Here is a 23,248-nt window from a genome sequence, read left to right as displayed (position 1 = left end):
TTGAACCCATGGCCTGGTATATGATAGGCAAGCACTTTACTACTGAGTGACATTCCAAGCCCCTGACATATGGAATTTTAACCCAGTTTCATCTGATATAAAGAAAGAGAAAGAGAAGAAAGAAAAAGGCACTTCTTTTATTTTAACTCTTCCACAAACAAGGCACATACCTTGTTTCCAAAGGCTCAGAGCCAGGAAACTTAGTTGTAATTTGAGGACTAGTAAAGGTTTATACTTGCCTAGATGCCTAGTTTAACTGTAAATCTATGACCTTAATACCAAGAAAATATATTAAGAAGCTGTAAATCAATTTAAAATAAAGCAGCTAGACACAAAATCATGTGTTGGTGGTATTATATTAATGGTTATTTTGCCTCCAAAACTTATAGTTTATCCATTGTTGTAGAGTAAATATGATGTAAGAATCTAAGGGTCACTTCAAACAAAAAGCTCTAAAACGCCAGTCCCTCTCCTTTAATTTGTAAGTTCAAGATTTCAGCTCCCTTCTGAGCAAAAAAGAAAACTTTTGTTTTCATTTTTTTACTAAAAATAATAATTATGGATAAAATAATGCAGTTTAAAAGAATTGGCTCTCATTCTATCTTTGGAATTTCCCGCTCCAGACAATCCTTTCTTTCTTGGCAAAATATGACAGAATGATTTGAAAGAAAGAAAAAAAAAATACTTAAGTGTTTGAGGCCAAAAGTTAATTGAATAAGACCTTGGATTCTGATGAGTTTGTGTTTTATGGTTGATTAACTTGTTTTAATACCAAAAAAATGCTTAGGAAACCCAATTATCATGCCACTTAATCTGAGTTATTGGCTGATATCTGCTAGTTTCTGGATGTCTTATTGACCAAGTTATATTTCCTTCTACGATGTACAAGAGAATCTGAGCTTGAGTTTGGAAAGAAGAATGTGGGTCTGATATGTGACCAATTGCCCCAAAACAGAAAAATATAAATTCTTAGATTCTTAGAGTCTATGACCAGTATTTGCAACCTCCAGTTACCAACAGACTTTGAGCCCTGAGATTAGGAGGGATAATTAAAGCCCTCTAATTTTTTCCTATAATTTGCATATTTTCTACTCTCACGCTCCCCCCAACACCATGGTCCTATTTTAACTTTGTTTAAAATAAAGACATGGAGTACAAAACCTGCTTATGAATGAAGCAGGGAGGAGAGGTAATAACTGAAATCATGACATCGGATTCTGGAGCCCGCCAGCCACATCACACACACAACACATTTCCACTGGCATGCACATTGGTACTGATTCTGTCTCTTCCAAAAAGACCTGCTCTTAGGTTGGAAGCCCATCTTTCTTCACTTTCTAGAGGGAAGCAAGAGGTCGCTAGACATAGGCCATCTAAAGGACACTGGAAGTTCTCACATGATCTTTTAAAGTAAGGGTTCTTTTAATTTGAGCTCCATAGATGAGCTTTCAGGGTCTGTGACATCTCACAGTTATTTGCAACATTGTGTCAATGAATTTCCAATGAAGGTTCTTTAAACTCTATCAGATTCTCATGAGACTCTGTGACCCATAAAACACAGATTAAAATCCAATCTTCCTAAATTCGTCAAATTTCTCAGCATAGCTATTTATCTGTGATGCCAGCAAATTATGAGAAACAAGGAAGTAACAGGTAGAAGACAGGAAGGATGAGCCATGGCTTCTTGCCCGGTACTAGTGGAGGTGATGTGGGACCACAGCTTTCAAGCACAGCATTGTAGGAAACTGGATTGATGGACCCATTGAATGAAGGTCACTCCCATAACTCTCAGGTTTGCCATTTCCCGGATGAATAATTCAGGATGTAATAGTAGGGCTTTTTTTTCCCCTTTGTTGTATCAAATATTTGGAGCAGAGTACTGAAACTTGTGAATTACTGAGATCTGTGGATTCGACGTGGTTTTTGTTTTAGGCATATATTTAACAAAGTAGCTGCTATCATCTCATATCATGTTAGACACTAAAGATATGGTGGTAAACTGAACAGGAATTATAAAGGAAAAATAAGCAAGACTTAAGTCAGCCAAAATTATAGGGGAATTGGGATATAACGAAAACTCTTTGAACTTTTTTGTTAATCACAAATTCCTCCCAAACCATAGAATTTTAAAATTAGAGGAAAACTTGATAATTAACTTGCCTAGTCCTCCTAATTTACAATAAAGAAACTAAGAGTCTTATTCAGGGTCATTCAGTTCAGGTGTAATGCTGGGACTGTATCCTAGGTTTTCTTTCATTCAGCAAATTTCTCTTTCCCCTGTTTTTAACTGTACCTTCTCAACCTATCTGTATCATTTTATTTATAGAATCAACCAGTTTCAGAAACCCATGAAGCCTCCTAGAGGCCAACATGCCATCTCTGGTATGCCTTCCCTCCAAACATCAAGACACCCATTTCACATACCAAGGAGGGAGAAACTTCCCAATTAATTGTAAAACGTGTAAGCACAAAAGATGAAACCCAAAAAGAACTGGAATGATGTTCGTGTTTAAGACCAACCGTTGCTAAAAACCAGAAGCATCCCTGGCTCTTTAAAATCAGAGTGTCAACTGGTGCACTCGCTCATGATGTCATATACAGTTTGACGTTGTCTGGGCAACTTGGTAAACATACTGCTTCCTCCATTGTTTAATTCCCTTCCCTGAGTGAGATCCTTAGGCAACCAGGCTTCATTAGTTCAGGTGCTAGCCTCAGGGAACTACTTGTTTTAATTAGAGGGATGAAATAGCATTTTAATTGTGCACAATGATTAATAAACATGCTGAGCTGCTGCATAATGATCTGCTGCTTGAAGAGCTTTCTCCCCTATTCTTGATATCTACATCCATTAACTGATTGTTATCCAGGTTGAGAGCTATCAAGCTCTTCCTCCAACCAAATTGCACGTTGTCTGTCCTCCAGTTTCTCTGCTAATAATAATTATTAGAGCTAAGTCTCAATTTTTTTTTGTAGTAACAGAGAGACAAGACTAGAATGGAGAGAGCTTACAAAGTGGCATACAGTCTATGTAATTTATTTCACTAAACTTCCTTGTAAAAGGGAGATAATAATAGGACCAACCTGACAGGGCCTTGCAAAGATTAAATGAGACAATGCATGCAAAGCATTTAGCAGAGAGCTGGCCCAGAGTAAGCACCCTGAGAATGTTAGCTGCCATTATCATTAGTGGTATTATCATCAACTCCATCATCATCAACTTCATCATCACCATCATCAAGAGAAGACCATCATCTTGGTCAAGAGTAGACACTCAAGTGTCCTTTTAGAGGTTATGATGTTCACTATATCACATGGATATTCTAATTTAGGAAGCATTTTCTAAAAGGTAGACGTTGACTACTGATTTTTCCCTCAATTTCTCTTTTATGATATATGAAAGTATGGGAAGTGTATGCAAAGAAGTTCCTAGATTTTACAGACTTAATATCACCTCTCCATGGTTCCAAAAAATACAAGGTATGTATCTGAACTTCAATAAAAACAGAAACCAGAAAGCTCAATGATAAAATGACTTCCCCTACTAAGCTGCCATTTGTAATAGTTTTATTGGTTGCTATTATAATTTGGTGAGTCTGACAACATTATAGCCTTTTACCCTAGTGCTGACACTAGAAAATTGTTTTACTTTGTGTCTCCTGGAAATTGTTCTTCAAGGTCATATATCTACCTCCAAGTCTTTGACGTTACTTGGTTTGGGAGGAATCAATCTTGATGAAATCCAGGGCAACTAAAACTATCTACTGTTTGTAAGTGGCTATTGTGATGTTGGGGACTATGTGCAATTGATTCTGTTCTTTAACTTGAAGAATCAGAGACGTATTTTTTAAAAGGCCAGCTCATCTTCTGATCTACTGATATTTATATTTTGATATACTATCATAACTACACACCAATAGACTCACCTATACCTAAGAGGAGAAGAGTAGACTATGACTAAACAAGGCAGAATCTAAATGTAAAAACTGCTTTCTAACCCACAAAATGTTAAGGACTTCATGGCAGTGAGTCTGTCCCACTGAAGATGTCTTCTGTACTCAGGGTCATTACAGTTCAGTGAAGCAGATATGATTGATTACATGGGCCAAATTTTACCTTGCCTCCAGGGCACTCCTAATTCTTGCTGTTAGATCCTTTAAAGGCACACGATTGTCTGCAAGAGTCAAAGGGGAAAGGTGAATGAACTCTTTCCACCATGGCTGAGCAGAGAAAAGTTTTGGAGTAAACTCAGGACCTGAAATATCTAGGACAGGAGAGAGAGAGAGGAAGAAAAAAAAAAAAAGGAAAACCCAAAAAGGAATGCATTTTCTTTTCTCCCACATCCCTGGCTAGGAATTCTTTAAAATTGCTCTCCTGAAGTTTCCCTGAAATGTAAATACATGCCTATTAGAATGGCTAACATTAAAAATACTGACGAGGGGCTGGAGATGTGATTCAATGGTAGAACACTTGCCTACCACATAAACAACAACAATAAAATGAAGCTGAAAAACAAAAACAAAGAAACTGACCCATGTGAAGTGTTACTGAGGATGTGAAAGAAAGGCAATTTACAAACAGTACTAGTAGCACATTACATTTTACCAATGTAAAACATTCCAACATCTTTGGAAAACAGTGTCGCAAGTTCTAAAACGTTAAATATGCAACTACCATGCAATGCAATGTTCCATTCCCCAGTATTAAACAGGAATGAAAGCAATGTCCATGCAAAGACTTGCATACTACAACATGTAGAATCAGAAAAATGAGAAATTACACCCATTCTATGTATGATATATCAAAGTGCATAAATGCATTCTATTGTCATATATAACTTATTAAAACAAATTAAAAGTTTTTTTTTTAAAAAAAAGACTTGCATACAATATTATTTGTGATCATCAAAAATTGAAACCAAAACGTCTTTCAAGAAGTGATTGGATTAAACTGTTGTGTGTTGAACCAATGGAATGCTAATCAGCAAGAAAAAAGAATAAACTCTTGATACATGAAATAACAAAGATGAATCTCAAACTAATTATGCTCAGTGATAGAAACCAGATAAAACAACTGTGATCTCTACTAACAGAAAACAAAGCAGTGGTTACTGCCAGGAAGTGAGGTACAAAAGAGATCACAAAGGAACATGAGGAAATTTTGGAATGATAGATATGGTTCTTATATTAATTGCAATGATGCTTTCATGGGCATGGACATATGCCTAAATTAATAATTGGTATATATATATATATATATATATATATATATATATATGTTTTATGAATGTCAACTATACTTCAATGAAGTTGTTAGATAAATAAATCACCTGAAATTTTTTGAGCATTTCATCTGTGCTAAAGGGACTGGTTGGGATGGATTTTGGTCTGAAATGGTTACAACATAGTACATTAATCTCTGGTGAGCATATACATACATATACATGTATATATAAACATATAAATGTACATTTTTAACTTAAGGCTATCTATTGTTATGTAAAAGGATAGACTCACAAAACCAATGTCTTCATGGAAATGTAAACAACTATATGTAAAAGACTTTTCTCTAATGAATAACTGTCTGAATAAAAATGTGACTGTGTAAATATGCTTGTAGTAAACTCTTGGATGCTCAGAATCTTTCAAATAACCAGACTAGTAATATTGTGCTAAATTAAGAACTTTGGGTATCTTTCTAATTTCCTCTCCAACTTTAGAAGGGACTATGAGAAGAGCGCTATCTGTAGAATACAACTGTGATATCCTGTCTATTACTTTCAGCCTAACATTTTGACTTAGCAGAGTTAGTCATTCCTATATACAGTTTTTTTCTGACTTGATGCTGATACCCCAGAACTATGTCATTACTGAATCCTTTATTAACAGTGAGTCCTTCCTTCACACAAGCTATCTCTGACCCATCAACCTCACCTGATCTTCAATTTTTTCTGCAAACTTTATGATGCTGAGATATGAAATATTAGAGAGAAGTTTAAGAATATTCACTAGCAATACATCTACATTTTTAATGTACTATTTTTTTAAAATATCCCAAGCCCTAAAATTTGGACCATAGTAAAAATGCTCCTTGAAAAAAAAATAATGTTTTCTGAGAAATTTACTAACTTGGAAAAGAAAAGCCATTTAAACATAATGTAGACTGATATATATTCATATAATTGTCAAATCAGATGCACATATATTTATAATACATTACTACTAAATTTATATTATCCAAGAATATTCTTTAATAATCAAGAAGCAAGGAGATTATAATAAATCAGACAAATCTGCACTGATTGATTAGTTTAATGTTATTCTTTCCTTGTTAGGAACTCAACACATATATTGAGTGCTTATATAAGGACAATAGTTTAAAATCAACTTAGTGATGAAAGAAAGAGAGAGGGAGGAAGAGAGAGGGCTAAAGAGAAGAAAGAGGAGGAGGGGAGGTAGAAAGAAAAAGAGTGAAAGAATTTGCATCTGTTTATACTTTTTCACTTTCCTAGTCACAGTGTACCTTGTCTGGATTAGGTTAGATTTTCCACTTTAGTTCTCAATCTTGGCTGCACATGTTTACACTCATTTGGATCTTGAAAAAAATGTTCATGTCCAAGTCTCACTCCAGTCCAAATGAATGACAATCTCTGAGAACAAGAGCAGGAGTAGATAATTTTGAAGCAAAATGTGTCTTAAAATGTGCAAATTAAGAGCAGAAGTGCTGGGGAAGCCATAAAACCTTACCAGAGATTGATGTCACCTTGATGTCAACTCTTGTCTAATTCTCTAAACATTTTGTCTAGCACATCCACCACAGGTCACCTTTGTGCATCCCTTTGGTTCTCTTCCACTCTGTCCCTTACCTCAAACAAATAGGTAGAATGAAACAGACATTATTACCCTATATGCATGTATGATTATACTACTGATGTGACTCAGCACCAAGTGCCGCCAAAGGAATGAAAAGTTATGCTTCATTTGTATACAATGTGTCAAAATGCATTCTACTATCATGTATAACTAATTAGAACAAATTTTTTAAAACTGAAACCATAAAAAAAAGAAGAAGAAAGAGTCCTAGTAAGCACAGGGTGCTTTGCTGAAGTGTTGTATGGGTATCAAAGAGGATACTTTATATTACACATCCCACAATCATGTGACACTTTTTTTCCTCCAAAATTCTTTCCCCTTAATAAAACTCAGATTACTTTTTTTTCTACAGAGCCAGTACTATATGGAAGAAAAGTAGAAAATATTATGCAAATTTACAGAGCAATTCACCTCCACCCAAACTTGTTTATTCTAAGCAATAAAATAAAAATTTAAAAAGCCACATAGTTAATAGATCTCCCAATCCTCAGAAAGCATTGCAATAGCCCTATTATTTAAACTTGCCTTTGCAATCCTCGGTACTTCAAATGACTTATCCAAATTTTCTCCCATATTCAGTATCCTCCATAAGAGGTACTTTTGTACCATCTGAGAAGATAATAAAATAGCTGTCATGTCATTTTATATGTTAATGCTCACCAAAAATGAACAAAAATTGAATGCTACCTTTATATTAAGAAAAGCAAACTCAGAGCTGAGAAAAGAAAACTGTTAAGAGATTAACAAATAAATGAAATGAAGAAAAATGAAGCTGAGAGATCCTGATAAAAGACAGAATGGAGAAATCTGGGACCTGATTGATAGTATTCAAGTTCCAGTATAGATCTAAATTTCTAAAATCTGTGGTCTCATCTCCAGTGGCACTGATGAAATCAATCTTAGATTGGCCCAAAATTCACATTGTTACCAGCCCTGATATAATTTTGAAGCAGATGATTGACATACCACTTTCAGAAATCTCACACTATAAAATGCATCAATTGAAGATGTTGTTGAAGTGTGGACTCTGCTAATGTTAACTCTGCAAAGCTGAGGACAGAGTTGATGCTTTTGTAACAAGCAGGGTACTGCCGATGATATGACCCACAGGCCACACCTTTGTGTAGCAGCATTTTGAAAATTGAGATTGGATATGAGTGACATATGATTTGGAGGGTTTCCATAAATGGTAATTTTTATGAAAAAGTCAGTTAGATTCCTTGCTTTGCCCACTTTCACTCTTCCCTGGCCTGGCCTAGCCCAGTTCCTCAGAGTTCATTAAGCTACAATTAACAACTGTGGATTCGATAATTCCTCTCTTTGTTCAGAATATATTAGGGTACAATCTATTATAGCAATTGATAAATTACTATAGGCAGGCCAAATCTGGCAGCTGCCTCTTTTTGTAAATGAGGTAATATTGAACACTGCCATATATATTTTTTCACATACTGCCAATGGCTCCTTTCCTGCTACAGTGATAGACGCGGTTAATTGCTATGCAGATCATATGGTCTACAATTGCTGTAATATTTTTTCTCTTTTCCATATTTTATTTGGAAATGTTTATACAAATACAGGGAAGCTAAACTTTAGAGACAACGAATGTCATTAGTTTAGATTATCATCAGTTTATTATAAAAGAGAGACATGGAAATTATTTACATGATGAAAGATTTCAGAACTTCAGTGGAATGGGCAGCATCGTACAATGCTGTTTCAACAGTGATTTATTTCAGTCTACATACTTTCCAAGAATGTCAGTATCTCTAAATAAAAAATAATGCTTGTCTTCTAGAACTACTTTGGTGCCTACATACTCTGGGAGAACTTTATCTCCATCTTTCAAACAAACTGGTTGAATCTCTCCACTATTTCTTTTAGAGACTGATCTCACAGCTACTAGTGTTGCTTGTAATACTTTTCCTTGAGATTTTTCTAGAAGCATAATCCTCCTACAGTTACAGTTTTGGCTGTATTCCCTTCAACCAATACTTGGTCCCAGAATGGAAGAAACTTTCTAAATTCTTGTCCTGACATGACTTTCACCACCACTTCAAGGAGACCCACTGTATGGTTCTTGGCTGTAACATTGACTACCTAAGACTTTATAATACAACAGTCACAAATATGGCATTATGTAAAAATGTGAATGTGTAACCGATGTGATTCTGCAATTTGTATTTGGGGTAAAAATGGGAGTTCATAACCCACTTGAATCAAATGTATGAAAGATGATATGTCATGAGCTTTGTAATGTTTTGAACAACCAATAAAAAAAATAAGTTTTATGATCCTTGACTTAGAACAATCTACAAATTACTAAGTTTCCTTTTCTGTAATTGGCTCAGAATTATTTTCTGCATAATATTTAGTAAAAAGAAAAGGAGAAAAATCTCTTTATTAATTCCACAGGTTTTCCACAGAGTTCAAAAATTTCAGTTTCTGGACTGGGGTTGTGGCTCAGTGGTAGAGCTCTTGCCTAGCATGTGTGAGGTCCTGGGTTCAATTCTCAGCACCACATAAAAAATAAATAAATAAAATAAAGGTATTATGTACATCTACAACTCAAGAAAAATTTTTTTATTAAAACAAAAGAAAAGAAATTTTAGTTTTTCTCTCCTATAACTTAATGTTGCCATTTTATTCAGTTATGCATTTGTTTTGTTACTCTGTTTAGTAAGTAGTTATCAACCTGCTAAGCTCCTAAGGAGTGATGGACAAAATCAGAAGAAGGAAAACTCATTTTATATTTCATCACAAGAAAGTCTTTAAGAAGAAGTTGGGAATTACGTTTGCTACTGAAAAAAGAAAATGAAAATGAAAGAGTAGATATTCAATTGCAAGGAAGTGAAAAGAGGCAGAGTAAATGGACACATAAAGAAGACAAAATCAGGACACTCAAAGCATACTCAATGAGTGAGTGAATAATCTAAGTAATCATATTCGAGTGTACATACAGGCCAGCAGAAGACAGGGTCAGACTTCAAAGGACCATAAAACCAATCTGACAATTTGACAGAATTCTTCAATGGTGCTCTGCAAAAGCCAATATCAGTATGCCCTTGAACTTTGTTAGAAATGTGGACTTGTCTCCACCTACTGAATTAACGTCGCAAGATCTCCATGTCATTTGCATGAAGATTACAGTTTTAGAAGCACTACTGTAGAAAAAGAACCACTGGAGTAGTGGAGAAAGTACTGCAAGGGGCTCCTGATGATTGAACTACCATTCCAAGTTAAGTGTCCTTGAATAAGTCACCTAAAATCTCCGAGCTTCAGTTTTCTCATGCATAATAGTGGATTTCTTTGAACTTTCCAACTCTAAAGCTATTCTCTCTTTCAATGCACATCAACAAAATGGAAACTCTGTGACTGAGAAGCCAATATAATATGCTTTAGGGAGCCCAACCTTAGGACTTCTGTAACTTGAATTGGAGATGGAAACAAAAGAAAAAAGAAACTGGAATACCAGTTCAAAACACAGTGTCTTGGGGCTCGGGATGTGGCTCAAGCAGTAGCACGCTCTCCTGGCATACGCAGGGTGCTGGGTTCGATCCTCAGCACCATATAAAAATTAAAAAAATAAAGATGTTGGGTCCACCGAAAACTGAAAAATAAATATTAAAAAGTTCTCTCTCTTTCTTAAAAAAAAAAAAACACAAAACAGTGTCTTGTTCTAAATATGAAGTTCTAAAACATAATCTACATCCTGTGAAAAAAATCAGCTACCAGTATACCTTCTTAGTATTAGCACTACATTCTATGGTCTACATTTTTATTACTGTACTTCTATTAAGTGCAGTAAATGAAAAGAGCCAATCATGCCAAAACAGAGTAAGTAGGGAGAGGAGAGAGACAGAGATTGAAAAAAACTCCCCCAATTCAAGGGTAACAAAGAAATCTAAGCAACTCCAATGGAAGTATTAAAAAGTTGTCAAATGGATTTTTTAATGGGGTCTCCTTTGAAGTGACTACTAATCTTTCTGATTAGATATTGCTGCAAAAAGCATAGAGCTTTTGTGTCTCACTCAAAAGTAGCTATGGCATCAGCATTGCAAAAGGCCTGAAATTATTTTTGAAAGCATGAATAAGTTGACAAAATACTGGTATTTTTACTCTCAAAGAAAACTTTGATTTTAATATATTATCTTGTGACCCACTGGGGGAATTCATAACCTTTCTTTATTTGTGTATTATTTATTTATTTTTGGCACCAGGAATTGCTATCTTTATTTTTTAAAAACATGTCCACTAAAAAATTTTCCTCCAGTCCACAGTAGGTTTCTTTAGCCATCTCTTTTAGATAAATAGCGTCTACTTGAATTGATTGAATTCAATGGATTCATTTCATGATCTTTTATTTATGTCCTCCCATATTTAAAATAAATAAGGTTAATACTGATAGAATAAGGTTGTATGGGTCTTAGAAGGATCTATTTTTTTCATCACACCTCTTTTGTTCCATCTTGCTTAGCAAATCAGATGCTAGATATATTTTGATTAGTTTGTACTTTAATGGATCATGGATGGAGGGTCCACCTTTCACATTGGGGCCATTAATTTTTCTTGAGTCTGATGGAAAAAACAGGTAGAGCTTTTTTTGTGTGCTGATTGAAAAGTGATGGATTATTTTCATGTGGTAAGAAACACAATGTTTTCTTTAGCACAGCAGGATATAATGTTTGCAAGGTCTAACAGTGAAATATTATGCATATCTGCTGCTGGCCGGCTGCCAGAAACGGAACAGCAAAATCAGAGGAGATTTTGAATTTGAATCTTAAAACCAGTGCAGCCTACAAAGAAACTAATGAGCCATTCTAAGCAGAAAAAGCATTAGTACTAATAGATGATGCCGGCCATCCACACCAGCATTTAACAAAATGGTAAATAATTATTCACTTAAATGTTACCTTGAACTTTATTTCAAAAAAAAAAAAGATTTATTTCTAGTAATTTCCAGTAGGCACTGTTGCAAGGATATCCCTCCTCCCCCACCAATTCAAAGGCCCTGTGACATTTCCTTCCTTGTAAAAGTAGAATCATTTTCCATATAGTATTTTTTACTCTCATGGTTAACTAATTAAAATTTTTTATTTCACCATTGTTCAATATTTAAAACTGGTGTTTCCAAATCAATACATAGGATCATGAAAAAGCTTTGAAATGTCAAACAAAATACATATATAAATATGATTTTTAAAGGTGAGGAAAAGGATGCTTTGAGTTTGCTGAATGTCTTGAGCTCCTTTGTTTTCAAAGTCAAGTATGTGGCTATGGGGAGTCTTTCTGTACTTAATATTTTTTTTTTCTTTTAATGTCATGGTAAACCATTGGTATATTAGGGTAAATACAATCCATATGTTCATTTATATCCAGCTGATCAAGATACTGTTTTCTAAGTAATATTTGATATCTTAAAAAGTTGGAGCCTTCTTTTCTAAGCTTTTAACTTTTATTTTATTTTAACTTATCATTTAGGACAAGGAAGTTTTTCTTTAGTAGGCATTAAAAAGCATTTGGGTCTTGTGGTACTTGCTTGGTTTTAAATAGAGAAGCTACACAATCAATATGGAAAATAAACTTCATATTACTGCCCCCTTATAAATATAGAAATCTAATGGGAGGAGACATTTGCTACATCTTGATGCCTTATGTATTTCATATTACTGTATTTCAATCTCCGTTTTAAAGGTGGTGTTATGACTTTAAATTACAGGCTTTTGCTTTTAAGACCATAATAATCTCCAGTGCTTCAGCACTGCAGGGAGGGGCTCAGTCCCCTGGAAACATGGAGGAGAAGAGAAGAGAGGCCCTGATACACTGTCTCATCTTGCTCTTTAAAATCACAATTGAGACATGCTGTGACACCTTCAATCAGGCCATCCTCCTGTCTGAGTTACTCACCAGGTGTTTAATGTTCCTGGAAGCTGTGTAGACTCTTCCAGGGCTCTAGGGCACTAAAGAGTAATTTATTATATTTCTACAGCACCCTAAATGGTGCTCTTGTGGCCCAAGACCTGGTCTATCTCCAAATCGACAGAAAGCCTTAAAGACCTGCTTGGGTGACTTATAAATTAGGAAATTGTGGTTTATCTTCAAGATACTCTTTCTTAAATGTCATGTATTATACAGTCACTTGTGATTTGTTTAATAGTTTAAGTAACCGGTTATTTTAAAGAATTTAGAGATCACATAGTCCATCTGTTCATCTGCCGACGAGTCGCAAAAAATCTTAATACTTTCTTTAAAAAAATGGAGCCCCCCATATAATATGCAAAATCAATATCAATTTAAAATGTTTCTTTTGAAGTTTGCTATGCAATACTCACACATGGTAGAAAATGCACTGTGTACTTTAGAAAAAAAGAAAAATCAATTCTGCAAAGACCACCCATATATTTGACTTGCGTGGATTTGAATCTGCTTTATCAAAATGGTAAAAGGCTGACTTATTTGTTAGAAACTAATTAAAATTTAGGCATGAAAAGATAAGAGAACCTCAAAGAACATATTGGTAGCATGCTTGGGCATAAATATTTCTAAGCAAAGCGGATTGTGTCAATTCTTAAAACATTTCCACTTTGAAGTAATGTATAAGTTATGAGAGATTCTATCCAACAAAACTAACAGTGACCATCAAGCTGAGAACAATAATAACTCTGGCCATGTATTCTAATTTTCATTAAAAAGTGAAAAACAAACCAACAAAATGGGAAGAAAGAGTTAAAAAGAGGAAAAAAGGGAAGGAGGAAAGGAAACGTAGGAACATTTGTTAAATAATGTTATTATGCTTCCATCATAATTAAATTAAGATTATAGAGTGTATTTGTTTAATACAACTAAAAAGAACATACAGCATGCAGTCTATATTTGCACAGGTATAATTACAGCAATATATAATTACTGTAATATATAATTTCTGTAAGAATGAGAAACTACAATTTTTGTTTTTTATATAATTTGTGATTTCCTTTCTCCTGATCTCCATTTCCCTGAGTTGTTGCTCATGATAACAATTAGATTCCTCTATATCTTAAATTATGGGCTGATTACATTATGTTGTGATCAGTGTGTCCTCTGGTTCATCTCTCTTAGCCTATACATTCCAAGTACATGCTATCCATCTTCTCCTTTGGCCTCTTCTTTGGCCTCTGAAAACTCTTCAGCAGAGCTGATTTATTAAAGAAAACCTGGCTTTAGATGTTTTAATATTTACAGAGATAAAGATTTAACTTTGGGCATAATAAATATACAAAATACCTAAAAGAGAGATGTTATTATTTAAATTCTTGTTTGAAACTTAATGTGCACTTTCAGACCTTTCCAGTCTTCTCAACATTTGGTAACATATTTAGCCTAAACAGCCAAAGCCCGAGAATAAGCTCACAAGTACGAACTTTACAAGGAAGAACTCCGCTGAACACACCCAAGTTCGTGAATATAAAAGGAGAGTGGATCATTAACTGTATCCAGATTTTTAATAATTGCCTTTCAAGCACATTTTGTTAACTGCATAATCAGATGCCTTAGGTATGTCAAATGTACTTTTCCACAAGACTAAAGGAATTTGGAAGTTAAAAAAAAAAAGCAATCGCAGTTCAACTTCATGCCTGATTCTAAAACACTGACGAACATCAGCTTTCTTTTTCTAAAACAGATTTGAATTTACCATATTTTCCTAAAATTGACTTTCTATTATAAACACCTCTAATATCTCTGCTAGAAAAAAAGTGTGTGTGGATGTGATGTGTTCAGTAGTTTTGAAGTTTTCCCTAAAGTGATTTTTGGCATGTTCATTTTTACTGAAATATTTCTATAGGTTATAGAAGTTGAATTCCTCCCTCCTTTCGACTCAAAGAAACTCACAATGAGTGTCGGATTAAAACTCATTTGTGTTTTTAAAATCTCCGTAGGACTGGGAGTTTTTAATCCACAGAAATTATAACTAACAGACAAAAAAAAAATCCATTCGAACATTTTAAAACCTTAAAACTGTTGGGTTTCCTTCTACATCGACAAAGCAAAGCCATCGGGAAATTTTAACAGATTTAATTTTCATTTCAACTGACTTGAAAACGCTTTTCTTCTTTAAGGATGGTAGAATTTCAAACGTTCTGATACCAACTGACAGATCGTTTATGAATATTTGGAAAATCATCCTTAGCTCTTTTCTCAGCCCAAAGAAAGATACAAAAAAGAATCATAATATGCATTTGGGAAAGCTTGTGTGGTGATAGAACAGAGTCCCATGGTAAGAGCAGACGGAAAATGGTAGTTATTATTAATTTAGAAAAACAAAAGAGCGGCCCAGCATTTCAGTAATGTGGCAAGTTGTGTGCTCCTGAAGGAGAGAGGGTTTTATAATTGGATTTTAGAGTAATTTAGAAGACGAGATAAGATGTAATGGTTGTGTATTAGAGGTTAGAACTACAACAGAAACCCATAATGTAAGGGTTCACTGCACTGGGAGAAAGAAAGCAGAACAAAGAAAAGCAGCATCAACCACTGAGAATGGCCTGAATAGAAAGCAACAAGGTGAAGCCGTGGTGAAACCTGGGGCCTGAATGTTCTGGGTGGGCAGGGCAGTGACACAGGCTCAAGCTCCCGTTGCAGCAGACAGTGAGGAGCAGGGACTTCCTTCAAAACATTTTTTTCTACAGTGACCTGTCCCAGGCTCACCTCCGTTCTGCTTCTTCCAGGAGAATTCTTGGCTTGGCATTTCCTTCTCCCCCAGCAGCCCAGAAGTCACCCTTAAGTCTCCTCTGCCGGGGCCTCACCTTCTAATCACCTGTCCTGGGGCTCACCTGCAGCCTCCTAGGTTCTCTCAGGGGAGATTGTGGGGGCTCCCTCCTGGCCAAACATACACACACACACACATCCAGGGCAGCAAGCTGGAGCTGTCTCTCTGTCCATCCTTCCCCAGGGAACCTGGCCTCTGCCCACAGAGAGAGAGAGAGAGAGAGAGAGAGAGAGAGAGAGAGAGAGAGAGAGAGAGGAAAAAGAAAGAGAAGGGAAAGTAAAACCTGGCTGGCCTCCGACCCACCCATTTTCATTCCCAGCCTTGGACAGGTAAATGCACTTTTCTTCCCCTCTTTCTTGGATCCCTTTCCAAAGGATGCATCACGTAGGTAGGTTCCAGGTCTCAGGCGAAGGCCCCAGGTGAGCGGCTCCTTTTGAAGCAAATAATCTAAGCGTTGGTGAGGGAAATCTAAACTCTACTTCTAGAATCTCAGAGCTGTGCTGCTGGCGGGCGGGAGGATTTGAGTGTTGAATTCCTTTCCAGTTACCAGCGCTTGGCTACCCCCTGCTGGGCGGGAAGCTCCTGGCCTTAGACCTCCACCACTGCGCTCCAGGCTCCTCCCAAGGTCTGGGACAGAATCCACTTACTTCCTGTCAAAGTGCTATCACACGTTCCTGACTTGAAGCTGGAGTGTGAAGTTACCTTCCAAATCTCCAAGAGGTGTTAGAGATTCTTTTTTTTTCCCCCTCCAAGCCCTTTGTATGCCAGTTTAAGCAGAACAAATCTATTTATTTTTTGTAAGGATCGGTTTATTAAAAGCACACACATAACTCAAGTTGTACACTAAAATGATGTTAGGCTTTGTTGAGCATGAAGTGAGCTTGCTCAAGCCCCATTTCCTACTCTTCAGTGCGTCACTTTCTCCCGAGGAAGAACACAGGTTCCCTTAAGAAGCCTTCCACCCCAGGGCCTAAAAGGTACCTTAGCTGCCCAGGGCTCCCTCAAACCTTCTCCTCCACAAACCTCCTTTGTGCATCTCCCAAGGAAACCCAGTTACATGCTGTAGGAAACTTGGGCAAATATAAATGGATGGGAAACTGATTTTTCACCGGATCAAGTTTTCAAATACAGATTAGCACATTTTAATTGTCCTACAAACTATTCTCAAAGTCACTCTTAACAAAACCCAGATTTGGAGGAAATTCACTGCCGTAACTGTAATGTGTATACACTATTAAGACAGTTATGAAACCTCAGACACATTTGGAAGACATGGCTTAAAAGTGCCTTTAATACAAAATAAAATAAAGTAAAATATAAATAAAAAGGGATTAGTTGTTATAAGCTGTGACACAGCTGCGGTGACAGAAACTGCGGAAACATGTAAACAGAGGGTGCTTTTAGTTACTCAGTGACCCAAATGTCTTTTTCAGACTCACACAATTCTAAGTTGGACACACTTTTTCATTTCATTTATTTTGCGGACCAAGCAGAAATGAAATGGACATTCAGATTGAGTAAACAGGGTCTTTATATATAGCCGCCAGGCTGCCAGATAGACAACTTCTGTTTACATGGAGAGCAAGGGTAAGGAAACAATGTCACAACGGCATCCCTTCTTGCATTTACTGGCATGAAGTGCAAACCCAAATATATTCCCCCAACAAATTAATAAAGGACAAACAGACTTCTAACCTTGCCTTGGTGTGTGAAAGTGTCAGAACTGTTGGAGCACTTGAACTCCACATGGGGCCAAAACCTCAGAGATAAACATAAACATTTCTGTCTGTCGGCAGGGGGTAAACAAATTAGGATTTTGCAAAATTTGTGGCTGGTTCCTTTCCAAGTCCTAGCCCCACACTGTTTTCAACTGAAGTGGGCTCCCCTAGATGCTTTCAGCAAATAAGAGAGAGGAGGTAGACAGTGAAGGAAGGGATTAATTTGAGATTTGACTTTCTGATTAGCTAGTAGAGTGGTCAGAGGAGTGAGGCTGCAGTATACAAATTAACACCTTTTCAAAATCTTGAACTCTAATACTGTTTTTTTTTTCCTTTTCCCTTTGATGAGCACTGTGCCAATTCCTGTCATCTCTTGTGGATTTATAATATTCTTGTTCAGATAAGCCTATCCCTGGGGCACAGGGCTCTATCTGAAGGTGAACTCCAGTAACCCTGGCCCCCCTGACTAGGCTGGAAAAGTATATCCGCCTTTCCACCAAATTCTGCCAGGTGAGACTCAATACTTTAATCTCTATTCCTGCTCAGCAAATTGAGCGATTTCCCTTCTCCAACCAGTGCAGTCTCATGACTTCAACTCCTTTTCTGAATCCTTTCCACTTTCCATTTTTTCTTGAATCTTTCTGAGATCAGTTCAATTTGTTCTTAAATATTCCTTTACAGTGGATGAGTTGATCACCCAAGAGAGATTTGAGTGTCTTCCTTGTGTCCACTATTGTACACTGAGTTCTGGAGGATACAAAGTAAGATGTTGACCTTGACCTAAAATGCATTCTAATATGGTGGGGGGGGGGAGTATTTGACTAATAATAATGGAATATAAATTTAAAAAAGTAAAATAATTATTATAAAGATGAAGGACTTCAGAGAAGAGTAAAATCAATGGTAGAACATTTAGACAACCTCAAAAAGAAGATAAAATCTGAGTGAACTAATGATAGCATTATTTGAATGGTCATATTTGAGTGGTCACTCTGGATCAGATGCCATTCTAAATGTTTTTATATGTATATTATCCTTTAATCCTCTTTATGGACCCATGAGGTAGAAATTATTATTTCCATTTTAGGAGTGAAAAAAATAGAAAAATTAGAATCTCACAGCTTGTAATTGGTAGGACTGAGATTTGACTCCCAACCCAGGACTTGTAAAACCATGCTACTGTAACAGGATAAAAACATAGCTTATAAAAGAGAACAAAAACCCCGTCAAAAAGCATCACCAGAAAGCCTTCTCTTTTGAGCTGGGTGGGGTTCATTGTCATGCAACCCTGTAGCCACATTTGCAAACATTGTTAACCAAAAGAATTGGTGACTACTCCATATCCTAGAGAGTTCAGTATTAGAGAGTCTAATATAGATATTAATGGTGCTAATAGATACTGACTTGCACCAGAGAGGTCCAGAAAAAGCAAGTGAATTCAAATCACATTTGACAGAAGGATATGTGTCACAGAAGAACTGTCCAAGTTAAGAGTAATAACTTCCCATCATCCTTTTTCCTGTGAAGTTTATACTCGGAATGATATAGAGGAAGGATAAAAAGTGGTTACAAAGTCAGGCACCTTCCAACAGAAGCACTTCTAACAATTATGGGGCCTGCAGCGAGAAATGGAGGCCCATACATTATATGTCCTTATATTTAAATATACACATATAATCAAGCTAAATAAACTTTTATAGGAAAATGCATTCTATTCCCATACATTAATTAACAACCTGAAAAGGGCAGCTTTGAATTTAGAAGTTTTGGACTACTTGAAATGCTGAATCACAATATGGTAAGGTGGGGAGAAGTAACTCGTCATGGTCTCTGATCCCAATCCAGTGTCATAATCACGTGAACCCTGTTTCCTTTCTGACTCCAGGTCTATTCCCCATCCCAAAGGCTTCACCCATTTAAGCTGAGCACCCTTTTGGTCAGCTCCTAAGGTAGGAGTGTGCAGTGGCATCACAGTCTATCTTCAGGAGGAAAGACCCAGAAAAGAGGCCATGCAGACTGGGTATCATTTGTTCAGGAACATCCAGGATCCAGGAACCTGGAGCATAATATGGACCCATGCTACTCAAAGCACAGTCCACATCACCAGGCACATTATTTTAAAAATACAGATGTGCAGACTCATTCTGGATCTAGTGAATTAGAATCTTCATTTTAGCAAGATCCCTAGGTATTTCATAAGCCCATTAAAGTTTGGAAATCAATGAGTTAAAAAAGTAGGTGACTCCTTGACAGGAAGTTTTACTTGTCCCCAAGGACTCCTCACCCTGTGAAGAGAGGCATGACTAAATAAGAACCAGGTTGGAACCCTGTTAAGATCTGGATATGAGGTGTCCTTCAGAAACTCCTGTGATAATGTAGGAATATTCAGAGGTAAGATGATTAGATGATGAGAACTGTAACCTAATACATCCATTGGAATGGTAACTATAGGCCGGTGGGGCATAGCTGGAGGAAGTGGGTCCTCCTACACTGGAAGGGTTCATACTCCCTAAGGCCCTTCCCCTTTCACTGCCTGGTTCCTGGCCACGGTGGTGAGTGGAGCAGTACTCCTTAGCCTCTCTCTGCCACCATGTTTCATCCTACCTTAGACCCAGAGCAATGAAGTGGGCGGATGGTGGGCTGAACCTCGGAAACTATGAGCTCCAAATTAGCTTGTCTTCTAAGTTGTTCCTGTTAGCTGACTAACATAATTCACAAAGACCAGCACTAAGACTGGATCCCTTTTTGCCTAGGTGTGAAGGTGAAAGGCCATGCAGACTCAATTACATAAATGAGTGGGTAGGTCTAGTGTATAAAGATTTATGCTACAGTCCATGAAGGAGCTGTTAGCCCTGCCTGAAGGGGGCAGCCAGTACTCAGCCACAGCTCATTGTGCCCCAGAGGTTATACTCGCTAAGGGGTAAGGGCAAATCACACACAGGTGGGATTAATATACTAGATTAGCAGTTCTCAGGGTTAGGGAGAGGAAAGGAGGATGGGTATCAGAATCTCCAGGAAAGATATTAAAAGATATCCATGTCCCTGCCTCCACCCCTGAGTAAAGACCTAAAATTTTGGTTGAAGAAGGGAGATACTCACATTTGAATTTTTTAAAAAAATTCCCAGGTCATTTTGTTACCCCCAAATCCTCCCTGTCCTCCTGCCTCAGCACTTGATGTGTTAAAATTGCTTTGGACAACAAAACACCGTTCGTCATTCACATTGTCACTGTGTGAGTCCTGGGGTTGTGCTGGGAAGAGGCTGAGAACTGGCTTGATCATTCCTCCGTCACTCTCAGGTACACACCTTGTCAGGGGTACACAGGTTAACAAAGATCCACTCTCTTGCTCCGTTTACTAAGTGGAGCCAGCCTGGTCCTGTGGTGAAGAATTCCCAGGACATTTCATGCCTGCAGGAATCTCTACAGGAAACGTATCTTTCCCTGTGCATCTGGGTTTTATCAAAAAGAAGGTTTATTTCTGCCAAGGATTCTGTCTTTAAATAGTTATATTCTTCAAAGTGGGTGAAAGACAAAAAAGTCAAAAGGAAGGGGAGTATAATTATTAAAGAATCCCAAGACGATCACTTCCGTTCCTGTATCCATAGTCTTACATGTGTATAATTGCACAAAAAATATCCAAGTCATAATTCAAAAATAATTTATCTTTGACATTGGAATGCAAGGCTACTTTTCTTTAATAAATATTTATTGAGAATGCACTATGTACTAGGCACTTTCACATACATTATTTCATTTAATCCTCACAATAACTCCCGGAGTGAGGCATATAACCAGTCTGAGGCACAGAGAGGATAAATGTCCTGCCTAGATCATTTATCAGCGAGTTAGTGGGGGAGTGTCTCCAACTCACCCCGTGTTCTTTCCACAGCGATGCCTCTTCTACTAGCCTGGCTGAGAACAGGGTATTCCTCAAAAAACATCTCTCATTATAGAAACTGCGTCTACAGAGCAACAAAAGTCTAATGATTTAAACACTTTTAAAGAAAGTCCTTTTAGCATATATCATCTATTTTTCTGCCTTCTAAATAAAGGATGGTGAATATTACCTTTTTTTATAATTCAGAGCATTTTATGCACTTTCTGTTGTGCTATGTAGTAGTATAAATATGCTTATATTTTCCAAATGTTCGCTTTTGGAAATTTATATTTCCAAATGTTTCTTTCTCATCTCTTTTAGATGTTCTAATAAATATTAGGAAGGTCTGAAATGGAGCCCAAAGGGCAAGTACATGAAATTCATCTAAGGACTTTCTGAGTATTTCATACGCTGGAAGACTTTTTGAATTCCAAATGTGGGAATAAGATTCGGGCTAGCTGGCTTCTAGATAGGTTAGGAGGCAGCAATTGAGGCTCTGCAACAACAGGTTCACTTACTTAAGTCTCCTCATTGAAGAAATTTCTAGACTACACAACTAGGGAGATGTAACTTCTTCCACTGTTGAATAATAAAAGAGTGAATTCTAACAGCTGAGGACATGGATTCTGAAGCTAGACTGGGCTTTTCCACCTGTGCCACTGATTCGCAGCATGACTTGAACAAATTATATAACTTTTCTGTGCATCATTTCCTCACCTGTTCTTAGGAGTTCTTAGGGGGATAAAATAGGTTATTTATATTTGTAAAGCTCTAGTGTTTGGTATGTGGGAATTGCTATTAGCTCATAAAATAATATAGACAGAAGCCAAATCCTGATGGGAAAAAAAAAAGTCAAGATAATCCTGAAACTGTATAATCAAGGATTAACTACATAACTAGAATGACTCTAGATTTGAGGATCCCATTCCCTGCCATTCTCTGTGTGATGCCTATTAAAAGGGCCCCCCTCAGAAGTAAGTTGCTCATTTCTAGGGAATTCCATGGCTCATGGTAACATGATCCATCATGAGATGCCGCAACAGGCTGACCTTTTCCACATGTAAATCCTGCACTTTGTAATGTAAGAGCAATTACTTTTATGAACAAAATCTTTCCAATCCACCATTTCAAATCCTTGTCTTGCCATGTCATAGTCAAAACATCTGTCCATTAAAGCCAACGTAAAAGTATATTAAACCAAGTGTGTTTGGTTTGCGACATCTGCTTCTTTCTACTGGTATGAGAACTATTCTGAATTCAATGGGTTCAGTCTGTGGGGATTTCATGAAAACTTTTCAGTCATATTCATGGGGATTATCAAATAGCCCACAGTTTTTATTATTGTTTCAGGTTCAAATAGAATTCAGAGTTCAAGAAGGGACTCAATCAAAATAATGACAATAATAACAACTACAATGCAAAGAATATTTCTATGATATTTTTACATAAAGAGTTCCTTACATTACGTGTTATATAAATATGTTATAATGGCTTTAAGTGTAATGAGTATTCTATATTTCAAACAATGCTGATTTTTTTTCTTTTACTTCCTTCTGCATTTTTCCTCAAAGTGGTCATTGTTTTCCTGCTGAATTTGAAGGAGGAAAAAAAAAATAAAAAGAGATTGAATTGAGGAGATGTTGATAGGCACAGCTTCTAGATCACTCCCAGCTCAACTCTAGAGTCCTCGCTTTTCTCTGCAAACTTCTTACAGGAAGCTGAAGCTCCTTAAAAGTTCCGATGTGTTTTAAAAGTTCCGATGTGTTTCTAAAATATCTTCACTAATAAATACACACCTAGAGCTCAGTTGCAAAGTTGTCCCAGATGTAGCTATGTTTTGGAGGAGGTACCTAAGGAACATAGTCAAAAATGTCACGGGGGAGGGGGTCTGGGGATGTGGCTCAAGCGGTAGCGCGCTCGCCTGGCATGCGTGCAGCCGGGGTTGGATCCTCAGCACCACATACAAACAAAGATGTTGTGTCCGCCGAAAACTAAAAAATAAATATTAAAAAAAAAAAATCTCTCTCTCTCTTAAAAAAA

The 23,248-nt window shown here is 36.8% G+C and overlaps 1 long non-coding RNA gene and 1 pseudogene across 2 annotated transcripts; both read right to left on the bottom strand.

The window, feature by feature from the left end:
• Positions 1-3,350: 3,350 nt before the first annotated feature.
• Positions 3,351-16,106, bottom strand: LOC124079880 (uncharacterized). 2 transcript variants are annotated; one of them, XR_006847500.2, is made up of 4 exons: positions 15,552-16,106; positions 6,744-7,478; positions 6,520-6,646; positions 3,351-4,171 (listed from the first exon to the last, which is right to left on the bottom strand). It is a non-coding gene; the product is annotated as an uncharacterized LOC124079880 (long non-coding RNA). The 2 variants fall into 2 exon arrangements; XR_006847497.2 differs by lacking the exon at positions 3,351-4,171 and having other exon boundaries at positions 6,291-6,646.
• Positions 7,836-9,359, bottom strand: LOC131423406 (10 kDa heat shock protein, mitochondrial-like; annotated as a pseudogene).
• Positions 16,107-23,248: the final 7,142 nt, after the last annotated feature.

This window comes from Marmota monax, unplaced genomic scaffold (assembly GCF_021218885.2).
Source record: "Marmota monax isolate L192 unplaced genomic scaffold, Marmota_monax_Labrador192_F-V1.1 WCK01_AAM20220418_F8-fsc00015, whole genome shotgun sequence".
NCBI classification, from domain to species: Eukaryota; Metazoa; Chordata; class Mammalia; order Rodentia; family Sciuridae; genus Marmota; species Marmota monax.
This window is presented reverse-complemented; position numbering and strand designations above follow the sequence as displayed.